This window comes from Lissotriton vulgaris, chromosome 1_1 (genome assembly GCF_964263255.1).
Source record: "Lissotriton vulgaris chromosome 1_1, aLisVul1.2, whole genome shotgun sequence".
NCBI classification, from domain to species: Eukaryota; Metazoa; Chordata; class Amphibia; order Caudata; family Salamandridae; genus Lissotriton; species Lissotriton vulgaris.
The window spans coordinates 1,885,587,018-1,885,612,957 of record NC_141685.1 but is presented as its reverse complement, the minus strand read 5'-3'; the positions used below and the strand labels follow the sequence as shown (position 1 = coordinate 1,885,612,957).

Genomic DNA, 25,940 nt, shown 5'->3' with positions numbered 1-25,940 from the left:
ATCCTTGTTAAGGCGAACCAAAAAATTCAGTAAATAAAGCTTTTCTTAACCCTCTGGTAGCGTGGAACAAAGGCAGACAGGCTAAACTTAGAGGCAACGTGTAAAGTATTTATGCAGCACACAAACAGTAAAGAAGTGAAAAATCAGCACAAGAAGCATCCCAAAGCTATTAAGAATAAGAGAGCCAACTTTAGCAAATTAAAGGACACCAACATGTCAAAAATCCAATCAGTGCCCACGGAGAGTATCTGGTCACAACACATCAGGACAAAGTTAAACGTTCAGGCCAACCGCGATAGAGCGAGGGCCAGGAACAGCGCCAGGTTCAACCCACTGGAAGTTTTACCTTCTGAATTCTATGCAAGGATTGTACAGTGTGACTGAGAAGCTCTGCCACACTCCGAGTCGCATCTGATGAAGCCTTAGGGAAGGAGAATACTAGGGGTGGCTCTTTGTTGGATCCAGTGAGGCTTCCAGTCAGGAGCTGTGCAGCTCAGCGGGACTCTGCGTCATTTGGCGTTGGGTCCAATGAAGCCTTTGGTTAAGCAGGGACAAATCCACTCTGTCTGCAGCCAAGGGTCCTGGACCTGGAGGAGAACACTTGGGGGTCAGGACACACTACCGCAGAGGCAAGCAAAGGAACCAGTTCAGGTTCAGTTGGGTCTTGTCAACTGGGAAGCAGAAAAGGTTTTGGAAACTTGCTGCCTCCCTGTAGTTCATACTGGAGGTCAGCAGTCTGAACCTTAAGACTCACCGCTGTGGTCCTGGGGTCAAGGAAAGAAAGTCCAGTCTTTAGACAGCAGAGAAGACTATCTTCTGAGTCTTCAAAGGTCCAAGAGTGTTTTGATTTCAGGTTCCGCAAATGCCACTTTTATGCCCACTACCAGTCTGTGGGTATGGACACCCTGTTGATTCACTCTAAAACTGGTTCTGGTCAGTTCTTCCCTTTCTCCTGGATTTGGCTCCAACCTGGCTAGATGGGAGTGAATGTTTGCTTTATTCAGAATTCCATCCATCATTTGTTGTTTTTTGCTTTTGTCTTCTTAAGTGGGAAGGGTATGCCCAGACGTGGGTCCTGTGCTCACTGTGCCACTGGTTTCAAGTTAACCTGACTGATGAGGGTTGATACCGCGAATCTGGTCCCAGGATCCTTGTTTTCGGTCCAGGGACGACCTAGCCTTGCAGTTTGGGCTGGACTGTTCCCACGGGGAGCAGGGTCAAGTCTGATATGCATGTGAATGGTTCCAAACTAGGGTGGTGTGATGAGCAAAAAATCAAAGGGATTAAACCCGTATATGTAACTGGGTGCAAATATTTGATTTGGTCAGCATTCCGGCCATCATTTGTTCTTTCTGCTAGTGAATGCAGGCAAAGGGCAGGCCCGCCCCAGGGTGAGCTGCATCTGATAGTGACAGGATAGGCTTCTCTGAAGTCAAGAAGGGATGAGTACAGCTCTCATGCTACCCTTTGAAGAGCAAACAGAGAAGGGGCATAGTTCCTCCCCTGCCATCCTGCCAGGAAGGACCTCACCTCTCCACAACTAGGCCCTTTAACTATTTTCTGGGAGTAAAACACATAACACCACAGGAGAGCCGTTCAGGGCTTGAAAAATCTACTCATCCGCTCGCTATGGTGAGTCCAATTTGATCAGAGTAAGCCTACTGGCCGTTATGGCAAGAGAGCTTGAGGTGGCAAAGTACAAGTGTTATGTTCTTTCAGTAAGTTATGTTATGTTGAAAAGATTTCTAAAGTGCACAGCTGCCCCTAGAAGGGGACTTCTCAGCGCTAGTCACAGGTACATCAACAGCAGAAGAGGAAGGCAGGTTAGGCTAAGGATGGGAACAACCAGATCTTTAGTTAATTCTTAAAAAGTAAGTGGTTTTGAGTCTTTCTCAGTGAAAACAACAAAGAGTGCTATAGTGTTGGGTCCAGGACACGAAAAGAACGTCTGCCTATTCTGGCTCTTCTATGTTGGGATATGGAGGCCAGATTCAAGTCTGTTGAGCGTAAGGCCCTCCTAGGGGAATATAATTGCATCAGAGCAGCAAGACATGACACTCCCTGTTTATAGAGGATCTTACGGGAGATGCCTAGCGGTTTAAACTTTCTGTTCTTTTTAAGATTAAGCCAGTGGAACTTGACTAAGAGTTAAAAGGCTGAACAGAATTTGGGGAGAGAGAAAAGAAGCCCGGCAGCCACCGTTTGACTGCCCTGTAGTCGGTTCACGACCAATCTTTTGGCACTTAGGTAGAGATTGTTGCAATAGTCAAGGTAAGAAATGACAAGGGATTGAACAATTAGTTGGTAAACTTGTAGAGTAAAGAATTCCACTATGGATTTAAGGCTTCGCAAGATGCCAAAGCAGAGGCCTGCTATGGTTTTAACCCCTTCCCTGCTCATGACGAGCTCAGCTCGTCATGCAGTACACTGGTCGTGTGCTTATGACAAGCTGAGCTCGTCATGAACAATGGAAATCTGGAGAGTTCAGCACCTTGCTGGAATTGCTGTAGCAATCAAGGTGTTAACATGGGTTTTCAAGGATAGCAAGTCATCCATCCACAAACCAAGGTTTTTAACGATTGACTTAGGTTTAGTAGGAGGACCTACCACTTCAGGCCACCAATGGGTTGCCCATTGGAGGGTATGTCTGCCCAACAAAAAGATCTCTGTCTTGCTGGCATTGAGCTTTAGGCATTTTTTATGAATCCAGCTTCCGACAGCTTTGAGACAGCTTTTAAAATTTTCACTGAATAGGCCAAGAAGCCTCAGAAGTACTCTCACCGAAATCCAAGACTGAGGTAGAAGCATCAGGATAATAGCCCAAATGTCCTGGACTCGTTGCAACACAGGAAAAGCCTTGAACTGCCCCATGCTTATCAGAGCTCCTATAAAAGGATGGAGACAGGTGCGACTTCAGCTCACTGATCGAGAACCCCAATGATGTCAGGAGGTGGTCCCCAACTGACTTCAGAGGCTCGCCAGCAACAGCCCGTTGTTGAGGTAGGGGAAAACTAGTATTAAGTCTACAAAGATGGGAGCTTACCATATCCATCACTTTCATGAACTCCCAATGAGTAGCGGTAAGGCTAAAAGGGAGTACGGAAAACTGAAAATGCTCTTGGACAACCTTGAACTGCAGGTAACAGCAGTGCAGCTAAATAACTGGTATATGAAAATGCGCATCCTGCAAGTCACGCATCCAGTTCCTTGGATTCAAGGCAAACAGATCCTGCGCCAGCATGAAAACTTTGAACTTGTCCTTTCTTAAGATGGTATTCAGCAGACAAAAATCTAAGATAGACCCAAACCCTCAATCTGCAAGCCTTTGCCTCAGTAATTTCCTCGGGATCGGAACGTCGCTCAAAAATGGTCCACCTCTCGACACCCTCAAGTCCGACTGCTGTAATTGAGCAGATTATTGAGGTGATCAAGCAAGGAAAGGAAGGGAACAGCGGGACCTGCATGGCACTATCCTTCTTCAGCACAAGGACATAATGAGAGTAGCAACCTTCCCTAATTTCAAACTCCTGAATCTGTTTGATGATTCCTGTGGGCATTAAAGCGTGCACTGCTTGCATTACAATGCAGAGGTGCCGAACCAGGAACTCGGGACGCCTCATCTATGGTGGTTGAAGCCGGTCCCCTGGCACCATTAGAGGGTGGGGCTGGTGAAGGGGCGGGTGACTCGGCCGGCAACTCGCCTCCAGATTGGTTAGTGAGAGGCATGCCCCGGAATCACACAAGTGCTTCTGGGGCTGTGGGAGGTGGGGCTAAGACAGATCGTGCCAGTCAGAACGGGTCACGAGACGACCCTTTAAAGAGGGTCACGGAGCAGCAGGCAGTCTCTTTCCTCGCCACTGCGCACACTGAAGCCACATCGTCCACGCAACGGAATTTTCCTGCCTCAATTTGGGGCAGAGTTTTTTCCTTGAGTGTTTTCCGGGCAGTTCGGCTGTTCCTCGTAGGAGAAAATCGAGGATCCGTTTTGAATCAGCTGCACAAATTTATCATTGGCACAGCAGCCAAGAGCCATGCGGGTATACTCATCTGCCCCGCATGATTTGTATTGCGGTAGTGGCTTCGGCTGCTTATGCTGATTGCTGAAATACTGGTCACTTGGGAATGGTAGTGGCAGTAAGGGAGGTCCCCTTTTTAAGGTGAGGTGCAATATTTTGGCCTGCTAGGCCAACAGCTGTTGCATTTCTGGTACAACAATTAAAGATTTGGTTTAGTGGTACTGGCATTAAGGGAGGTCCCTGTTCAGGTGAAGGAGGCTGGTCATTTGCTAGGGACTGTGGTATCCAGTTGGTTTTGGAATAGTCAGATGGAGGAATTGTGATAACAAGGTGGTTGGTAATTTTGTTGACTGGGTTTAGAGTCCTGTAAACTTGTAGTGGTCATGGCGCCTTAGGTAAAGAGGGGAGGAGAAATGCTCACGGACGGGGGAGTGGATGGAAGCAATGATGCGCAGTATGGAAGATATGAGGCAGTCACTGATGGACTTGCGAAACCTAGTGGAGGGACAGGATGGGGCAGGGGAAAGACCTAGGTGAGCGGGGGCAGCCCCCAGAGCTGCAGTCCCTCCGGTACCCAAAAAGTCTAAATACAAGTGGGGGGGGGGGGGGGGGGGGCACAGGGTCATTGGCACTGGGGGAGGATTCCCATCTGAAGGGGTGAATGAGGCAGCTCCAGCAGGGGGTACACCAGGAGGTACGGGGGACCCAGTCAACCAGTCAAAGTAGTGCCAGCGGAGGTCCCTGTTCGGAAGGGGCCCTTAGCCAGCTAGTTTCTGCCCCCTGTGAGGCCCCAGCAAGTGGTGTGCCTGGGCACCCAGACTTGGTGACCAGTCTCGCAGCGGTGCTCCCGTGGCTAGCTAAGGCAGCGACATGGACCCCTTAAGCCGGCGAGGAGGACGCCTTGGAGAGGGCCAGGAGGCTGGTGGCACAAGTGGAAGGGTCAAAGCAGGTGGAGACGCAGAAAGTAGCAGCAGGTCCAGCAGCTGCAGGTAGTGTGGCAACCGGCAATGCAGAGCAAAGCTGTCCAGTGAAAGATGAGGTGGACCTGAGCTGCAAAATGCAAGTGCAACAATGGAGGGAGAGCACGCCAAGAAACGGGATGCGATAGCAGCAGGTATAGCAAAGGTTTGGGAGAGCTACAGTCCTCCAGAGAACGTCTGGGTAGACACCTCTCACAAAAAGTAAAAGAAAAAATTTGGAAAGGGGAATATGTACATATGTTTTCTATATTAATTGATAAAGTTGAGAAGGAAGAAGCAAAAACACTTAGGGATTGGGCCAATTCCAGGAATTGGGGTAAATGGTCGCCCAAGAAAACAATTGAGGAAACTTTGGTGAATTGGATAAAAGAGTTCTCCAATTATCATGCAATAACAGTGGAACTTTTCCCTGGGTTAGGTGCACAGATGGCGTGCTATCAAAATAGAATCGTCTGCACATGATGAATATATAGGGGAGTGGGATGGAAAGAATATGACAAGGAGTTCAGGAAGGCGAAAGCAACTGACCCTGCCTTAACCTGGGATCAGATTGACATCATCATGTGGTTCTGTCATATGAAAACTGACTCAAAATAATACACAAGTACAGTCCTTTTGAATGGGCCCATCTGCAAGCACGGGTGGGAGGGCAGGGTCGAGAAGGGTGCTTGCTGGGATTTGAATAGGCAAGCCTGCACCAGGCCCCCCGGCTCATGCAGATTTACGCACACCTGTTCCTTCTGTGGCCTCTCCTCACACCTTGAATCAAAATGCTTTTTACCTCCGTTTCCCTTGACTTTTTAGTCAAGGGAAACAAAGGTAAAACGCAGGAATGAGGATTTACTCCTCACCAAGGCTCACTCCCCGATAAGGACAACGGCATTGATACCATGGTTGAATAAATATAGTTGCTCAAACACAGCCCAGATTCCTTTGGAAGGCTTCAGGGATGGATTTAGGATTCCTGCACCTGGCTACATAGGGGTATATTACTGCTGCAATTCGCAATCATTAAGGTACAACAAGGAGGTAGCTGTAGCAAAAGTTTTGAAGAAGCTGCGGATGGGGAGGGTAGCTGGCCTATTTAATACTGTACCAGTGCAAGGTTTTGTTTGTTCACCACTGGCAGTGGTACCCAAAAAAGACCCGGGAGAGTTCTGCCTAATCCATAACTTATTCGCTACCAGGGCCCAATCGCTGAATGATGCTATTGATGGGGCCCTGTGCACCGTGAAGTACGCATCTCTGGATCAGGCGATCGAAATGCTGCAGGGCTTGGGACGAGCACATTACTAGCAAAGTCTGACATTGAATCAGCATTCCACCCACGTGATTTCCTTTTGTTAGGTTTTCATCTAGAAGATAGTTATTACATGGACAAGTGCATGCACATGGGGTGCTCTGCCTTTTGCTCTTACTTTGAGAAGTTCAGCCTCTTCCTTTAATAGGTTTTCATGCAGATGACTGGGCATCAGTGGGTGCTGCATTACTTGGATGATTTCCTTCTTTTGGGTGCACCAGGGTCTCCGGAGTGTGGCAGAGCCCTAAGAGCCTTTTGCGCACTAATGAACGAATTTGGGGTCCCCGTAGCACCAGGAAAGACAGTGGGGCTGGCCACAAAAAAGAGTTTTTGGGCATAGAATTGGATTCAGTGAAGGGGGCATCACAACTCTCACAGGGCAAAGTGATGGCTTTCGCCTTAGTGTTACAGGAGTGCCTGGGCAAAGAAAAGGTCACCTTGCACCAGCTACAAAAATTGGTGGAACAGCTTAACTTGGCGCTAAAAATCATCCCTGTGGCCCGCCCGTTCTCACGTTCCATTGCATAGAAAATGTCAGGTTTAAAAGAAAAGCACCACCACACTAGGTTGTCCAGGGAGGTCAGACAAAATATGAGAATTTGGATGGCATTTCAGGGTTATTTCAATGGCACTGTGGTGTGTCCCAGTCCCGCCAGGTCCAGCCCGGAGCTTGGCTTAATGACAGACGCTGCAGGAAGTGGGGGTTTGGGGCCATTCTGGGCCCGGAGTGGGCAGAGCAACGCTGGCCAGCTTGGTGGGTGGAGGCTGGCCTGACAGGTAACATTGGGTTTTTAGAGTGGTTTCCTAGCTTGGTGGCACTAGCTATCTTTCCAGAGCAGTTTCAAAATCAATCTGATTTTTATGGTCCGATAACATGTCTGTAGTGGAGTGCATTAACCAGCAAACAGCTAATTGTAAAATGACGCTTCGCCTGTTAAAGGAAACAGTACTCCAATGCATGAGATGAATGTGCTGTTTAGGGCCAAACATGTCCCAGGAGAGCTGAATCAGGCTGCTGATGCTCAGACTCGTTTTAAGATGCAGGTGTTCAGGTCCTACCACCCAGGAGCAGCCGAAAGTCCAACGTCCTTTCCAGAGCAGCTATGTCAACTTGGTGCCCCAACCTATCGGACCTCGTGGCAGCTAGCCTAGCACCCATGACCAGGCGGGCCTATGAGGGGGCTTTATGCACCTACTGCAATTTTCTTGGGGATGGCTGGGAGAGAGCATGGCATGAGTCATCTGCTGTCATATCTTTCATAAGGGTATTAAGGGATGGGGGGTGTTCCGTGGCGTGCCCAAGACGTCACATGGCTGCGAACTCTTTTTTCTCAAATATGTGGGGTCATAAGGATCCCACCAGCACTTTCAAAGCACAAAGAGCTCAGAAAGGGTGGCAGCGTTTGCAAGGTCCCCAGCCTGACGTCCTGCACCCGATTAGCATTGAGCCATGTTGGGGGCACCAGGTATGTAGATACACATGCTCTGAGGATGTTATGTCTAATGTTGATGTTCCTGTTTTCCCAGTTTACATGTCCTGTGCTGCAGGAAGGAAGTTCGTCTTCGTACGCCAGTCGCCGGAGCCTCGCCCAATCCAGGGCCCCACCTGGAGGTCTACCTGAAAGAGGGAGTCCTAGGGAATGAATTGAGGTTCATCTTGCTGGTGGAAACCTGGACCACCTGACTCTCTTAGTCTTACATAGAATTCTTTGTAAGTAAATCATGGTAATCTAAGGCATCTGGCCACCTGCCTTTTCACCAGAAGGCAAGAACTGGGCTTACAAAAAGTGCTCATTACTGTGTTCAAGAGAGCTTCATTGAACAGACACCAAGGATGAGATAAGCCTTGCCCAGATTGCAAAGTTTCTGTAAGAACATCTGTGCTGACTTCAACGGAAGGAAGTTATAGGTCCAGAACCTCTGCCACTCCTCGAATTACAACAGCAAAGGAGCCTCTCTCCCCCATTGGGGGTCAAGAAGCAAATTGAACCATATATCAGGGGAAACATCAAGGCCACTGTTCTCCTGTCAGCAACCGCGGCACGTGCAGGTAGGAGCGGTGGGGCGGGTGGAGATTTCGACAGACGGCGAGGAAAAATTAACTATTTATTTAATTTTCCCTCATTGTCATATGTCGAATCCCCCCTAACCCGGTCCCACTGCTCAAACCTGCAGGGTCCACAGCTGCTGTCAGTCTGTCTACACACTGTCATCATCATAATGGGAGGTAAATCATTCCCAACGTCATCTCCAAGTGGTGGTAAGCTCTGGTCAGAGTGGGAGGCAAAAAGGCAATGGAGCCTTTAAATGTGCTTCGGCTGTAGTGAAATCAAAGGATCAGACTTGGGTTGTGTGCAGACCAGGTAAACTGTAGAAGAATTGGAGCGCGGCCTCGGTCGGGCTGAGCTATGGCAGTTTGAGGTTTGGACATCAGAGTCCGTATCGGATTCTCCTCCACTGTCAGCAGCGTTGATGAAGGAGGAAGAGACCTAGGTATTGAAACCAGGGTGGAAGTCTGCACCAGAGTCACTCCTGAAACTGTGACAGGCCCAACGGGTTCAGGCTGGAAAGAGGATGGATCAACCATCAGCAATCCGATATGCAGAGATATGCACCATGGCCTCCTTAAAGGCCTTGGCACACTGCAGTGTCACCGATGGACAGGAGAACTCAGGGTGCATTGGGAAATCAGCTTGTTAATTGGAGCTTGGAAGTAAGAGCAATTGGCACCACTACACCCTCATCGCATCTCTTTTGATAGAGACTGACAAGATGGGGTCGTCTTTGCCTTCTTATGCTTCAAACTGGACTCCAACATACCAGAGAACTTTAACCGCAAAGAAGACTTCTTGCAGAAGAGGCCATTGAAGTGGGTCCGGATGCACTACCTTAAGAAAGAGAGAGTGGGACTTATGCAAGGCCGTGACTTCTCTCTGTGGGGCTATGCGGTCCTGGGCTGCCTTTGAGGGCGTAAGACTGAGTTGTGCCATGAGTCCAAACAACAGCAAAGACACGCCTCAAGCAGGTCTGTGACCAACATCTATTTTTTACAAGTACTGGCATGGATTGAAGACTTGTTTAAAAATATGTCATTTCCTTGCACACTGGATTACATTTTGTTATTTATTAAAATACGGACCGAGGTGGGAGTGGAGCTACAGATCTGCATTCAAAGGCATGTAACAAAAGAACTGACTGGAGCATGCAGGGTTGTAGCTAATGCAGGCTCCTCTCTATCAATTCCAGGGCAGAACAAAGACTACACGGAGCTGCCCAGTGAGCACTGCTATGAAAACTGTTTGGATCTGGTGTGGCACCTGGGGAATATGTTAGTGAGAGATCTGCGATTAGAAATATTCACAAGAAACATATTTAACCACAACTTTTGTGTCTAATGTTTTGAAAGAGGCATTTTTATATAATCGGCAAAACAGTCTTGAGCTCCCAATTACTTTACATACCCAGGTCCTTTGAAGAATTTATGGTCTGCGGAGATGCAGCACAGGATAGCAGCATAGGCCCTTTGCTCTGGACATCGCCAAGTGGGTAATATTGCCTGCTTTTCACATTGCTGATATAGGGCAGGGTTCTAGAGCAGAGCCTCCCTGGTGGATTACACAGCAGTAATTCTACAGCCGCATCTGGAAGAATATCGGGAGTATAAAATAAATGTTCATATCACAGAGAAACATAAATATGAGGCAGATTCATGTGGGAATGCTACTAAAACATTGGATTACACCTCAGCATATTCATTGCTATTTTTCGTGTCAATTAATGGTTCAAATCTTATAAAAGGAAAACAACTATTAATATAAAATCATGGTTCGTGTCTTACACTTCATTATTAGCGGTCGGCAAAATGTATAGCTTTCATCATAGCACATTTATGGCTAATCGCTGGCAAATACTGAGCAGTTTTTGGATAATGTGCTAGGAAATTCTTGCTACTTTCATATCAAAATATTCTAGTGGCATAACCATTGGTAAATTCCCAGTAAAGTATAGGTTTGTGTGCTTCCTAATTCAAGTCTTCTATTTCAACAAATTCATAGTACGCACGTTGCCATAATTGTATGTCTATAATGTTGAAACATTCATTACATAGTGGAAAGTTCATGACTAACCCTGGCTAATCCTTGGCTCAAGAAATCATAACTTACCTAATGAAACGATAGTTCACATAAAACATTGTTATGGCTTTCAGTGGCAACATATCAAGTAATACAATATGCAAATAAATTGTAGTCAGAATTTGAGGAAAATTTAATGTAGGCCCAAATTCACTTTAACCTTCATGACAACTATGATGCTTAGTGCAATTTCAAGCCCATTATGCAGGCAACCTAACGAACGCTCATTTCGGATTTTGTTTACTGCATATTCCTAACTTGTGAAGGCAGTGAGACGGGCTTGGGTGGATTGTATTCTACAGGTTTGACACTGTAAACCCACTATGTTTGTGTTTGTTTATGCGATTTATAAAGCACCTGGCTACCCGAGAGCTTCCCAGCACAAACGAGAGGAGCAGAAGGTTGGTGAGGCATCATGGGAACAAATAGGTTTTGAGTTTTTTTCAGAAAAAACGTTCATTTTTTGTCATCCTGACATATTTAATTCTAGCACATTCTAGTTGTAAGTTTTTTTTTTGTAATACCCCCTACACAATCCTATGCTCTGATGTAAATTGAATGTATATGATTTGAATCCTCTCAGGAACACTTTGTATAGATTGTGTTTTTATTGTGAATGTATCTGAGATACTGAATAAATTATTGCACAGATGGAAAGATCAATTTTGAATAATAGCATCATTGGATGACTAGGATATAGGGTTGCTTTATATCGATTTTGGCTCCCCGCAAATGCATATAGATATGTGCAAACTGTCAATAGTAAGGTCACTGAATAAGTGGCTGGTAGCCAATACAGGGTCATTTTTCATCCCTGTAACACAAAACAATGGGTGGATGAGGGACTGCTGCATAAGAAAATTAAAAACGATCTAGGATTTCTATAGTCAGTCAGTAACAGCTTTATTCGATTTAAATTTTCAAATCATAAAAGCATAACATTCATGTTATGTTATGTTATGATGCTCTTGTATAGCGCACGGCTACTCGAAAAGAGTGTCCCGGCGCTTTCCACCTGCAACTCAGAATAAAAATAACACAACACAGCAAAAAGAATAGGAAAAGAACTGAAACTGAAACAGTAAGAACAGCCTAAAGATTAAAAAGCCAGGTCTTCAGGCTCTTCCTGAACTGGAACAAATTGGCAGTGCTGCGCAGCGAAAGAGGAAGAGAGTTCCACAGCTGGGGAGCTTTGCAGCTGAAAGAGCGCCCTCCCGTGCGGGCCTTCCTCACCCGAGGGACCACCGCTTTGTAAAGGGATTCCGAACGCAAGGAGCGGACTGGTCGATAAAAGGCCAGTCTCCGCCGCAGGTATCCAGCCCCTGATCCAAAAAGGGCTTTGTGCATCAAGGTCAGGGATTTAAACTGGATCCGCTTCCGGATAGGCAGCCAGTGTAGCGCCTGTAGCAGCCCGGAGGCTCTGGCTCGTCTACGCAGGCCAAAGATAGCCCGGGCGGCAGAGTTCTGTACCACCTGTAGGCGCTGAACTAGGTAATCAGGGAGGCCTAGAAAGAGGGCATTAGCATAGTCTAGCCTAGAGCTGACGAGAGCCTGCACAGTAATACGCCTGTGCTCCTCAGACAGCAGGGGCAGGAATTTACGGAGCATTTTCAAAATTCCATAACAGGTGCCAGCCAGACCCAGAATATGTGTTCGCAGCGACAGCTGGTTGTCCAGCTTGACACCCAGATTTTTAGCCACCAAGGAAGACTGTGCAGGAGGGCTCATGTCGGACGGCCACCAGTGCTGCCACTCCGGATCGGCAACGCAACCGAAGAATAGGACCTCGGACTTGCTTGAGTTGGCCCTTAGACTGTTCTGTTGGAACCAGTCAAAGACCAATGTAAGACAGTCCTGAATTCTCCCTCCATCAAACTCCTGGTCTTTCCCGCATGTGAAGAGGAGTTGCGTGTCGTCGGCGTAGGAGACGATCTGGGCCCCATATGCTTCCACAAAGGCCGCCAAAGGGGACATAAAGATGTTAAACAACGTGGGGCTCAACACAGAACCCTGTGGAACCCCAACTCCCAGTGGCGGCATCTCGGCAGAGCTCTGGGAAACCCAGACCGTCTGGCGGCGGCCTTCAAGGAAAGATGTGAACCACCTGAGCGCCGTCCCCCTAAGGCCGATGTCATAAAGCCTCGCTAAGAGCGCCCTATGGGGGACGGTGTCGAGGCCGCCGATAGGTCTAACATGACCAACATGGCCCTTCCGCCAACATCCAGAGTCTCCCTGATGATCTCAGTGACCTCTAGCAATGCCGTTTCCGTACTAAAATTAGGACGGAAACCGGATTGGGATGGGTGGAGCAGATTGTTAGCTTCCGGAAAGCTCGACAGGACACCGTGGACGTGTTTTTCCGTGATCTTCGCGAGGGCCGGAAGAAGTGAAATTGGCCTATAATTGGCCAGAACCTCGGCGTCGAGACCCGGTTTCTTTAGGAGGGGGATCACCATTGCTCTTTTCCAAGAGCTAGGGACCCTCCCCTCCCTCAAAGAGGCGTTGAGGATGGGATTAACCAGCGGGTTCACCACCGCCGCCATCCCAGCCAAAAATTTGGCGGGGCAGGGGTCAAGTGGCGAGCCAGATTTCAGATTGGCCAGCAGCTGCCTGGACACATCGCTGGAAACAGCAGGAAAATCAGACAGCACCGCCGCCGGTGTGTGCGGAAGTCCGCACCCAGCCCCGGTGACGCCGCTTCCATCCTCCGGTTCTTCCACAAAGGAGGCCTGAATCGCCTTGATCTTATTAGTAAAGAAGCCAGCAAGATCACATGCCCACGTATCCGGAGAAACTAAAAGGGGCGATTGGGAGCTAGGGGTCGTGAACTCCTTCACAATGGTGAAGATCTCCTTACAGGAGTTCGCAGATGCCTCGATCCTCCTAGCCAAATAGTCCCTATTAGCTCCCAGGATGTCCCGATGGTAGGCCTTCACCGCCGCCTTATAGGCGAGTTTAGCCTCCCCATCATACAGACGGCGCCAGGCCCTCTCGGCCACCTTGCATTGGCTGCGAGCCACACGAAGCGCCTCCGTAAACCACGGTGCAGATTGCCGTGCCGCCGTGGACCGGGGGGCTGCCTTGGGGGCCAGATCGTCCAGCCTATCAATGAGCCATAGCTGCAAAGCCTCAGTGTCGCTGTCCAGATCGCCCGAAAGGTGGCATGGGTGATCCAGAAGCGCCTGTTCCAGCATATCAGGTGTCACTCTATGCAGCGCTCTCGAGGCCGGTATAGACAAGACAGAGGCACTGTTATCCGGCCGCGCACTCTCCAGCACCGAAAATCTGATCAGCCTGTGATCGGTCCAGAGCACCGGCAGGGTGTCAACCTCCGTAAGAGGGACAGACGAAAACACCTGATCCAGGGTATGCCCCTTCTCATGAGTTGGCCCCGACACGAACGGTATAAGACCCAGTGGAGATGTAATATCCAACAGTTTGACCGCATCCGGGTCGTCCGCTACGTCAAGGTGGAAGTTGAAATCACCGGCCACGACGCAGTGCTGTGAGGTCAGCACCAACTCAGAGACAGCTGTCTGCAGATCTTCCAGGAAGGAACCCACAGGGCCTGGTGGTCTATAAACCAACAACCCCTTCAGAGCCTGGCCCGGGGACAGTCTGAGCGTGAAGGCGAGCGACTCAGCGCTCCCGATGGAATTCAGGGGAAGCACTGAGCAGGAAACGCTCTTTTTCACCACTACCGCCACTCCCCCACCTCTACCCTTCACTCTATCCTGCCGGAAGATATTATACGCCGGAGGAATGGCTGAGAAGACATCCGGGTTGGAAGCCTCTCCCAGCCAGGTTTCGGTAAGTAGCAGACATAGGGGATTTTCCCTAACAAGAAGATTGTAAATATGCAGGGCATGGCAACCTACCGACCTCGTATTCAGCAGCAAGCAAAGATGCTGTGCGCCAGCTGTTGCTGGACGAGGGACATTGACACGGGTCCAGGAAGGCATCCAGCCACAACCCGGGCAACGTCGTTTACCCTTAAATCGCCCCGGGAAGACGAAGCGGCAGGAGCTGGAGTGGCCCCGCATATCCCGCAATATCGCAGAGGTGTAACAAATCATCTCAGCCAGAATGTCGCCGAACCGGCGTCCCCCGCCGCCCCGCCATAAGACCTACATTGCAATAACACAAAATATCTACAAGTTAAAATATGAGCCAATCCTTTAGATACAAATTCCTATGTAATTATGTTCATTTCATTGGATTTAGCATTTGAAACAATACCGTTACAGCTGGTTGTCCCTTAATTAAAACAATTAATCACAAACAAGGTGAATCTATTGAAACTTTTCCACATCTAAGTCAAGGATAGCTGTTAAACAATGGTTCAAAACAGTTAAAAGTGGAGATATTACAGCCAGTCAATGCGCTGACACTTCCACCCATCAGGTGGTTATACTTAGCGGTTGGTCTTGATGAGGGTAAAAGTCATGTAGATCCCAGGTGGATATGGGGCCATCTCCTTTTTGGGGCTGCCAAGGCTGAAGATATGGGACAACGTGTTTGTTCCTGAATTTTACTAGAACCAGGTCACCGGGGATATCTTTTGGGAGGGACCCTAGCCAGTCCACCCTTCTAACTCTCAAGATTCTCCCATCTATAGTGGGGGGCAGGGGTCTATTTTTTGTTAGCCAAAAAGTAACTTTATTTAATAGGTCCTGATGCCTTTCAGTTTTTCCACTTGTGAGTGCTGGCACTCCCGAGAAAACGCAGACAAATGGGGCAGCATCCGATGGTAAGTGAATGTGATTAAGTGATCTTGGCATATTGCCGTGGTTAGAAACTGTCCCCTTATGAAATGTTAGATCTTTGCTCCAGCCTACTCTGTCGGAAGTGCACTGTACTAATGTAGGGTTAATGGATACTCTAGGAGTATTTGGCACTAGCGTGAGTGAGGCTACTGGTTGGATTTGGACCTAAGTACTTTGTGCAAATGGTTTAGGCACTTCTGTGGTAGCGAGAGACTGGGGTTGGTCAGATTTTGTAATGCTTTTTATGAGTATCGAACTGGCCTTGATTGTTTCCTCAAATCCCGTGAGCCTATCCCCTAGAATGTTCATTTTTTCAATCACTGGGGATATTATAGATTTGACCAGATGTTCAATCTGGGCCAATAGTTTTTCATCGATGGAAGGTGCAAAAAAAATTAAATTTTTTTAATTTACATTTAAATTTGAATTAGAGGCGACCACTGGGGAAGTGGTAATGGCCAAAACGGGGCTGGAGCACAATTTCAGTTGTTTTGCCTGGCTTCCATGATGTATAATCCCATTTTGCTTTCTTTTTGCCGGGGAATCCTGAGGGAGTGCTATATTTAGGGTGATGGCTTTTGCAGATAGTGAGTGGGGGGTACCTAACAGACTATCATTTTGGTGGAATGGTGTACTATGCTGGGGATTAGTGCTTGCTGTGGGGCAGTTAAATGCACCAGTTTGCTTAGTTCTTGGTTCCAGCAAAGCATACTTTGTTTTACATATATTATTTAGTTCCTCCAGTAGGGATAGATTTTGTGCTGTGTCGACTAACTGTAAGGGAGATCGCTTGTTAGGTGTACTGTCTATGGACGGGGATAGTTCTAAACTCTCTGTTTCATGGGGTGTGGGCAATATTGTCCTACTTAGGTAATGGTCAAGTGTCCCGTTCACCGAATCCCTCTGGGGGTGGCATTTTTGGTAGTCCCCTTGCGAATCATAATGTAACTAAATTTAAAAACAGTGAATACCAAAACTGCAGCAGGATCTGGTAATAACAGAGTTCACAAAGCCAAAATAACCGTTGGGGAGGTCTGGAAATAAGAAAGTCTGAGTCTCTTTACCTCCTCATGTTCTGATGCCAAGCGGGGTGGCCCGTCCCGTCCTCCTCGTGCCACAGAGGGCCCGCCCTTTGCCCGGGCTTAGCCCGGTGTCCCGCTCGCGTCCCGCGAGGGAGGGCTGTCGTACGTTTTATGCGCCTCCTGGCGCTACAATGTGGTCACATGGTTCCCTGGGCTGCTGGGGATTGCAGTTCCCTGACCTGCACTCCACACGGCGGCCAGCGCTTCCCCAGATGGAAGTGGGAGTGGGCAGCGGGAGGCAGGCAGCAACCCCAGCAAGTCGGAAAAGGCAGCAACCCTTCACCCGGGCTCCCCAGCGTCAAAAAGGCAAGTCCCAATGCGCTCTATATATTTTGTGTGCAAGACAATCACTGATCTCAATTATTGTGAACATAGTAAGGTATATAAAAAAAACGAGAGGAGTTAGCTGACAGTTTTTAAAACGGGAAATTTGGACCAAGGGTACTCGAGAATGGGTTCCACCTAAAAGTTTAAGAAGTCTGTTTATAAAACTGGAAAGACTATCCAAGATGGAGTTCCAGAAATGGTTGGGATTACAAACACTCGAAAACAGTATTTAGAAATCAATAAAATTCTGAGAGTTTTGTGTGTTAATATATTCCCTGCAGTCAAAGACCTAAATATTGTTCAAGACCATAAATGGGAGATTAAATGAACACAAATATGTTGTGAGTGGATGTAAGATGGAATGTTTAAGAGAAGAAATAAATGAGACTATGCAGGAAATCACAACATGAATTTAGAGGAGGGGACAAAGAAAAAAATAAGCAATCTTGGAGGAAATGTTGGAAAAGTTTCAAGAAGAGATCAAAGGGAGGAAGAAGTCTAAAATGTATGAGAGAGGAACAAGACTAGAGATTAGGAAGGGTTTATTCCAATGCAAGTCAATATGATGCTACTTTTAAAATAATACATTAACAGAAAAAGCGATCTTACAAGAAAGCTCACCTCTTTCTCTTATTTCCACTGTAGAATGCCATACTTCTGCTCTTGAGGAGTCAACCATAGGGAAGAATAGGTCTAGTGCCTTTTTAGAGGAAGATAATTCTAGCGGAGAATGCCCTACACAGGTCACAAGAGGAAGGAGAGGGGGCCAAAACCAGTATAATGTAGGATGACTTGATACCTGCATGTAAGTTTGTAGGGTGTTCGAATAAAACCAGCTTATAAGAAAGTGTTAAGAGTGATGAGAATATTGGGCATGTTAGTAATTTTGAAAACACAACTTTGTATAAAATCGGTTTCTCTAAGGTTTTCATATGGCTTTGAAAAGAGAGCTATTTATAATGAAATGGTGACATGAATATTGTGAAAAAACGTCATCTTCTAAAAATAATATGGCAAAGCCATTGGCTGATAAAGTAGAATTGTAGCGTTTCAACATAGGGAGGTATGATTTGATATTTGTGTATGAGTCAGCAGGGTGTTTGTATTCAACCAACGGGAAAGAGGACGTTAGAGTGATGAAGATTCTTATAATTTTGAAAAGTATTTTTTTGTAGAAAAAAACGCTTTCTATCATTGTTTAATTCTAAAGTGGAGGGTCTTCAAATCTGTTTAATGCCAGACGCTGCACCAACTACTGTCAATGCGTCATTTGAAACACTTGTGCTCAAGTTGACACTCTATTAATCAACCCTAGACTCTTGAAATCAAGACAGGTTAGTTTGATGGAACCTGTACTAAGTCCCACCAAGCTTTAAAACAGGCCCTCCAGCCGGTTCCTAGGGACCCAATTGCTATCTCCAGTTGTCATACCAACTACAAACAGATTTTGAGACATAGGACAAACACCTTGAGAGAAAAGGCATGGGAGAATTTGCTTCAAGCCAGTGAGACTAAAGATTCCTGAAATTTTGGACCACGATCAACTCACAGTTGTTCAGTTAGGGTGATCTGCCACCATACAATCATTTGTGTCTAACGAGGAGTGGTTTGAGAATTATAGGAAAACATTTGCCTCAGACTTAGTTGTTGATGCACTCTCTAATATCGAGCGAAAATGGGCTAATCACTCTTGTATAGAATTTTTTCTGTAGAAGAAATACATTGTCCATTATTGCTAGCCAATCTGTTGGAGCTGCAGGTTTGGATGGAGTACCAGCAGGTCTGCTTTGTACTGAGCCGCTAGTCTGGGGTTTGTTATTTGCCAATGTATTTAAATCTGCCTGCAGTGGTGTTCTACCTGGGACAATGCTGTCCTAGTTCCCATATTCAAAAAAAGGCGTAAGGCCAGTCCGGCATGCTATCGGCTAACTGCCCTCCTTGAATCTTTTGTTAAAGTCTCAGGCAGGGTGCTTTTTTAAAGACTCAAGACATGGGCTATAAGTAATTCAATCCTCCTGGATCTTCTAGACTGCTTCCGCAAGGGTTGTGTCACTCTTGAACAGTGTCTTAACCTCTGACTGATAATAGGAAAATATACCAGGGCCAAACAGGGGGCTCCCTACCTGGGTTTTATGGACCTTAGCTGTGCCTTCTATTGCGTCAAACATAATAAACTCCAGACTATAATAGATTCCTTGGGAATTGACCATGTAATTATACATCTATTGTCCAACATCTATTCCAATGCTTCTCTTAAAAGCCCCTACCACATCATCTACGGCCTCTCGTCTGTGGCACTTAGTAAGCTTGTTTCTGGAAAACTTGCAAGATTAGCCACCAAATACTCCTGTGTAGACTGATGAAGGTTTATTGATATGTTTGATCAAGAGACCAGGTCCCAATATCCCCAATTTTGCCAAACATATGTTAATTTCACACAGGCCGCAATTTCTATAGAGAAAGGATGACTATCAGGTGGGCTGACCATCTGGTTGGAAACACACTGCCTTGCTTGCCCAAAGTGACTGACTTGGGTTCACCCAATGTTTTATGTGTTACCTGCGGTTTACTACTAATGTGATTTATTATGTCTACAATATGTATTGCAGGCCTGGGAGTAGCAGTTCAGAATCATCAATAATACACCTTATGGATTCCCACATGGTATCCCTTCAGGCCAATGTTTATAAAATTGTCGCTGGTGATTTTAACTGCAAATTTGAATCATTGAGCATTCACACGGAGGACCTTACCAGCAATGAAGACCAGGTCTGGTCAGTTCCTAGGTTGGCTCTTTCCATTAAGTAATGGTCAGCTGTTGTAGTTCAGTTAAAAGCGTTTATATTAAATCAAGGCCTTCGAGCATCTAACAAAGGAGCGATTTCTGACAACGAGGGGAGGAATACTTTCAACCACTTGCACTATACTAGCTTAATTTATTATATTTTGTTGGATATCAGACCTTGACCCAAACTGGTTGACGTGTGTTTTTCCTCAGCAGGACAGTGACCATAACTCATTTGATAGAATTCACTTTTCGATGCTCTAATTACCCTATGATGACGTGTGAGTTAGCATCATATGACTAACTAATGCATTTACGTAAACACACTTATGCTGAATTCATATTCTTACCTATTTCGTATATATATGTGTGACCATATTAGTTTCTTAGCTTAGCTTGTGTGCCACCATTTTGTGTAACTCTCCGTGCCTGCGGGCTCTGCTCGCTCATGCCCCTCCCGCAGGAATACAGAAAGAAATATACTAAGACAGCAGTTTTCGTTTCTCGGCTCACTGTGACCGAAACTAACAACTTATGTTATCTGTTATGTTCTCATGCCCAGAGACGCCGAAGCCTAGCTCCCTGGCCTTGAGCAGAGATAATAATGTATCCCTCGCAGGTGCAGATGCCTGCTGTATGAGAGCATTGTTCACTGGTCTGGGGCTCAGTAGTTTTCCACAAGGGGCGTACCCCATTTACTGTATTGCATTATAATGTATTGCTGTGATGCAGAGAGTCAGTCCTCTCGTTCGCACTCCTAGGAGTGAGGTCGGACAGGGCCCTCTCATATGAGTGTTGTTTGGCCTAATAAAGACTTTTGTTTATACTTCTCCACTGTCCGGCTGACTTCCTATAAGGTAATTATAGGTGAGTGCTGTAAGTCACTCCAGTGGATTTGAGCCACGCTTATCAGATGGCGCCCGAATAGGGACCCCGCGATAAGGATCTTTCTCACCCGTAAGTGGGTAGCAGAAGACCGGGGACCCGCTGGTCGGCACGGTGGGTCCGGGATCCCATTTGATGCCGAGCTTGGTTCTCGCAGCGCTGCCCCACCCTGCTGATCGGGAGAGGTCCCGGTTCGGATCTTACGCCAGGGTCCAGAAGGCGGAACTTGAAGCTGACCGTGTTGGTCTTGGCAGCCGGAGGTGGAGAACGGTAGAGGTCGGTGCCGCATACGGAAGGTGAGTGGTCCACCTGTGATTGCTGCAGGAACGGGAGTGTTCCGGGAGACTAGAGTGTCTCCGATGGTTTGAGGAGCCGGTGTGCTCCTGGGGCTAGTGTGCTCCGGGGAACTCAGAGTACGAGTTGGTGCTCTGACAGACTTGACGGGGTTGGGGACGTATTTCGAGGTAATTGTTTGTAGTGATCCGACCGAATGGTACTGTGGTGAAGGCGTGGCTCACTGTGGGTAGACTCTGGTGCGCTCACCCTGAACTCCTAGTGTGGTGATTCAGTGGGGGTGTGATCCGGGTTTCCCGCGGTAAAGCGCGCAGCGATCCATAGTGCCGCACGGGTGGCGGATCCGTTCCCCGTCCTCAGAACAGTTGGCGTACTGTTCGGTCTGCGGTAGAGTCCAGGTTCCCCAGGACTTGGTCGACGGGCCTTGTCCCAGTTGGTAACACGTGTTCTGGAGATATTGTATATGTGTACTTGGTTCGTCTATATGTTTGTGCGTGAATGAACTTGAGTTGTGATTGAAGATAAAGTAAAGATGCCGTGTTTTAGCAAGTTGCAATGTTTTGGATGCTGTTGTCGACCCTCAGATACTAGACTGGCCGAGAGCCAACCCGCACCCCCTGAAGGGACACCGAGTTTTGATATGTATGTTAAACATGGACTGGTCCCGATTTTGTTTGGTACTTTGTGGCATCGATACACTGCTGATAATGTGGATTTACAATGGCCTTTGACGGGTTCTTTTGATGAAGCTAAATTGGATTATTTGCAAGACAAACTGTTTGCTAGGCGTAGCCGCCAGAGTATGTTCGACTCTTTGCGAGTGTGGCAGAAAGAGGCCAGGAAACGTAAGATGCGAGAGGAGAAAGAGGAGTATAAAAAGTCCACCCAGACTATGGCGCAGAAAGCGAGGGAACAGGTGGGGAATGAGAATGCACTACGCATGGAGCGCGCAGATAGACTTTGTAGGTCGAAAGAAAATAAAAGTTACGTAGTACGAGAGGACGACCCAGATGAGATGGAGGACATTTTGAATGCCCGACCCCCTCCCCCTTATGCCCCGCAGCCATTGTACCCCTCCCTGCCACTTTCGGCCCCTAGTAGCGCCATTCCAGGTCCTTCAGCGAGTGCCCCCCAACAATCCCTGTCCTCGACACCCCTCGTTTCTCTACTCCAGCCCACTTTACCCGCTCCCTCACCATTTTCTTTAGCACTCCCTACTGTTTCAGCTAGTACCACCCCCAGTCAGGAGATGCTAACACCGAGTCGCGGCGCAGGTAGCGGATTGTTCTCACAGGTACGGAAGCTGCTTACACGTTCTACTGTTGGTTTGGATGAAAAAAGTTTGGTGGCTAACCAGGCATGTCAATGGGCCAGGAATAATATTTATTCGTTTGAAGATATCTGGTCCACCATGAAAGATTTTGAGCCGTTAATGCAGCAGCACGCTTTGTGGCACATGGCTAGTGTATTGATACCGCTATGGGAGCAGGGATATGGAGGTGTGGCCCCGGCGGTTTTGCGGGATATACAAGCTGGAGCGTACAGAACGAACACGGGGGTGAAGGAAGTGATGAGTAGTCTGCGCGCGCTTTTGCAATACAGGAATGAATTACCCTCTGCCGGTACACCCCATTTCCCGGGTCTCCACCCAATGCGAGAGGTGCACCCTATTTTTCATCCTGAGGTCCCCGAGTTGTTAGACCCAGTCACGAGGGCTGTTACAAGGAACAGAATTGATGCGCATTTTCAGGAGCAATGGGTGTACACGCCATGGAAGAGAAGTGAGGTGTTGTCATTGAAGGCTCAGCTGCCGGATTCTAGAAAGAATCCGACCGCCTATTACAAAGAGCTTACGGAAGCGGCGTCTTCTACTGTGATGACGTTGGCTGATGTTGAATTGTTTTTCGGGCTTTTGGTCCCGGTTGATGTGTGGCGACAAGTGAAAGGTACGGATCATACGGAGGAGCTGGGTGGTACATGGCAGGAGTTGCAGGATTGGGACAAGGAGCGTAAGCCAGGAGAGAAGCCGAAGGCTGAGATATTGGCTTTGCCAGGGCGTATTATAAAATATATGCATTCTCTCATTCCACCGAAGAAGGTGGATTGGGACAAACTAACGGCTTGTAAGCAGAAAAAGGATGAGGCGGTCTCTGATTTCTTTACGAGGTTTGAGGAAACGTTTATGGATTTTAGTGGGCAGGATGTGTCACAGGATGGGGGGTTACGGCTCTTCGTCAACAGGTTTGTCACAAACTTATTGCCTGAAATATCAGCCAGACTGCAAGCGTCGGAGAGCACGTGGACGACGTCCTCTCCTTCGGGAATACTAAGTATGGCGCAATATTACGAACACAGGGAAAATGAGAACAAGGATAAGCAGGAGAAGAAGGCTAAAGATTTGAAGACGAGGGTTTTGTTGCAGCAGGTGGCGAGAGGCAGAGGAAGGGGTGCGGGGCTGAGCCGCGGAGGTGGATTTGGAAGAGGTGAGAGCAGGGACAGGCTGGGACCGAATCAGTGCGCGAAGTGCAAGCAGGAGGGGCACTGGTGGAGGGATTGCCCGCTGCTTCAGGCGAGCGCTGGTGTAGGGCGCGGACGAGGAAGAGGTGGTGGTGATACTGGAAGACAGGTGGTACGATCGGAAGGAGGCAGGAGGCCGGGTGGCAATTATTTTGACAATAATACCAATAGGCAGCAGTTACAGAGCGATGGTGCCCAGTACTATAACGATGATTACTCAGTTGATGATTTGACAGGGTTTTCCCACAACTAGGACAGCGTAGGACAGAGCATGGGACCAGTACTTATGGAAGTTGATCAGAGGGGACCTTATGTCGAAGCCGACTTACTAGGGTCTCAACAGAAATTTCTAGTGGATACGGGTGCAATGAAAAGTTCAGTGGCTCGTTCTCGGGTCCCAGGGGCGGCTCTGTCTGGCAAGAATAACATATCCGTGGGTTTCGCGGGAACTCCGGTGATTAGCCCCATTTCTAAACCTCTCACGTTAACGATTGGTCCTTTTACTGTTGATTCACCGTTTTTATTGACATCAAATTGTGGTGAAAATTTGTTGGGTTTAGACTTATTGAAGAGATTGCATGCCACCATCTATTGTTCCCCGGATGGCGTGTACCTTACTCTAGGCCCCAATGTTGCCCGCCCACTACAGTGTTTTTCAAAAGACGACCCGCTGCCATCTGAGTTTCGAGGCATACCCGACAGCTTGTGGGCTGTCAGTGATAATGATGTGGGGAGAATGGACATTGCCCCGGTGTCAATAAGAGTGAAGGTGGGAGCCAAATTGCCCAGAATACCGCAATACAAAATACCTAGAGAGGGTGAGAAGGCCTTGTTACAAATAATTCAAGATTTAATACAGTCTGGAGTAGTGGAAGAGACTGATTCGAATATATGTAACAGTCCTATTTTGCCTGTACTTAAAAGACGGTCACCTGATGCAACAGATAATACTCCTGATGTCTATAGATTCGTGATTGATTTGCGCCAGGTAAATAGAGTAGTGGAGCCACAGTACCCGGTGGTCTCGGACATCACTACGATATTGACAATGATTCCACCTTCGGCCAAATATTTCTCTGTCCTGGATTTGAAAAATGCTTTCTTCAGTATTCCAGTACATGAAGATAGCAGGTACCTTTTCGGATTCTCATTGGCTGGCCGTAGCTTCCGCTTCAAGAGAATTCCTCAGGGGTACACTGAGAGTCCTAGTATATACAGTCAAGCTCTGAAGGCACAATTGGATGATCTGGAACTTCCACCGGGCAATGTAATGTTGCAGTACGTGGATGATATCCTAATAGCATCGGATGAAGAGCAGGGTTGTCGGGATGCTACTGTAAAATTGTTGCACCATTTGGCTAAGAGGGGGCATAAAGTGTCCCTTCCGAAATTCCAATACTGTCGAACGGAGGTCACCTACCTCGGTCACCTCCTTTCGAAAGTGGGGAGGAGATTGACGCCGGAGCGCATAAAAGCGATCACTAACATGCAGGTACCTAACACGCAGCGAGAGGTGCGCGCGTTCCTAGGCATAACATCGTATTGTCGTCAGTGGATACCTAACTATGCATTACTAACAAAACCCCTTTTGTATCTGACTACCAAAGAAGTGCGCGAACCCCTACCCTGGACCCCCGCATGTCAGGAAGCGTTTGAGTCACTAAAATTATCTTTGTGTTCTGCACCAGTTCTTGGAACACCTGATTACCAGAAGCCTTTTGTTCTCTACGTGCACGAGGCGGAAGGTTGCGCGTTGTCTGTCCTAACTCAGTGTTTTGGGGGGAAGCAGAGACCGTGTGCGTACTTCTCTGCAATGCTCGATAATGTGGCAAGAGCGCTGCCGAGCTGTCTGAGAGCCACGGCGGCTGCCGCGGTCTCTATAAGACAATCGGTAGGGCTCGTGCTGGGAACAGATCTCACAGTAATGGTACCGCATGCTGTGGATATTTTACTGAACAGGACACAGACGCAGCATTTAACAAGCGCTCGTCTGACGGGTTACGAGATGACCCTTTTTGCACCCCATGTGACAATTAAAAGATGTGCCACATTGAACCCCGCCACCTTGTTACCTATCCCCACAGATAGTGACACAAATGATGATGACATACATGACTGCTTGTATAGGACTGAGGAGGAGACAAAGGGGAGGGTGGATCTGACAGACAGGCCCATGGAAGAACCAGATGGGGAACTGTATGTTGATGGATCCTGTTTTAAATTACCAGACGGGACATCGACAGCAGCATATGCAATAACGACATTACAGACGGTGGTAGAGACTTCTAGAATACCTTACAATTCTGCCCAGGCTGCCGAGATTATCGCCTTACTGAGAGCATGTGAGTTGAGTGAGGGGTTGGATGTCAACATTTACACCGATAGCCAATACGCCTTTGGCGTGGTTCATAATTATGGGCGACTTTGGGCAGAACGGGGATTCTTGACCTCCCATGGACAACGCATCCAACATGGCCCACTGATATTACGACTGCTAACAGCACTGACTTTACCCAAAAGATTGGCTGTGATAAAATGTAGCGCACACAAGACGATAGTGGACGATGTCGGGCGAGGCAACGCTTTTGCCGACGAGACAGCAAAAGAGACTGCTAGAGAAAAATTACCACGAATGTTTGTGGCAGGGCCAGCACGATGGGTCCCAGATATTCATATGTTCGCAGACACGGTACAGAGTGTCAAGAACATACAGGGCAAGGCGACGGATGAGGAATTGAGAGCATGGAAGGATGGGCAGGGACGACTGGATGCGGATGAATGCTGGACAGATGTGACAGATAAGAGACGATGGATGTTACCGAATGCGTATGTCCTTCCAGTAGTGACGATGGCAC

The 25,940-nt window shown here is 47.6% G+C and overlaps 1 protein-coding gene across 2 annotated transcripts in view; it reads right to left on the bottom strand.

The window, feature by feature from the left end:
• The window catches only part of PNPLA8 (patatin like domain 8, phospholipase A2), a 295,777-nt gene that overhangs the window by 206,021 nt on the left and 63,816 nt on the right, over positions 1-25,940 (bottom strand). For both annotated transcript variants that reach the window (XM_086919430.1, XM_086919428.1), the window contains one exon: positions 9,758-9,937. The gene's annotated coding sequence lies outside the window, so the exon portion shown is untranslated. The remainder of the gene's footprint in view (positions 1-9,757; positions 9,938-25,940) is intronic.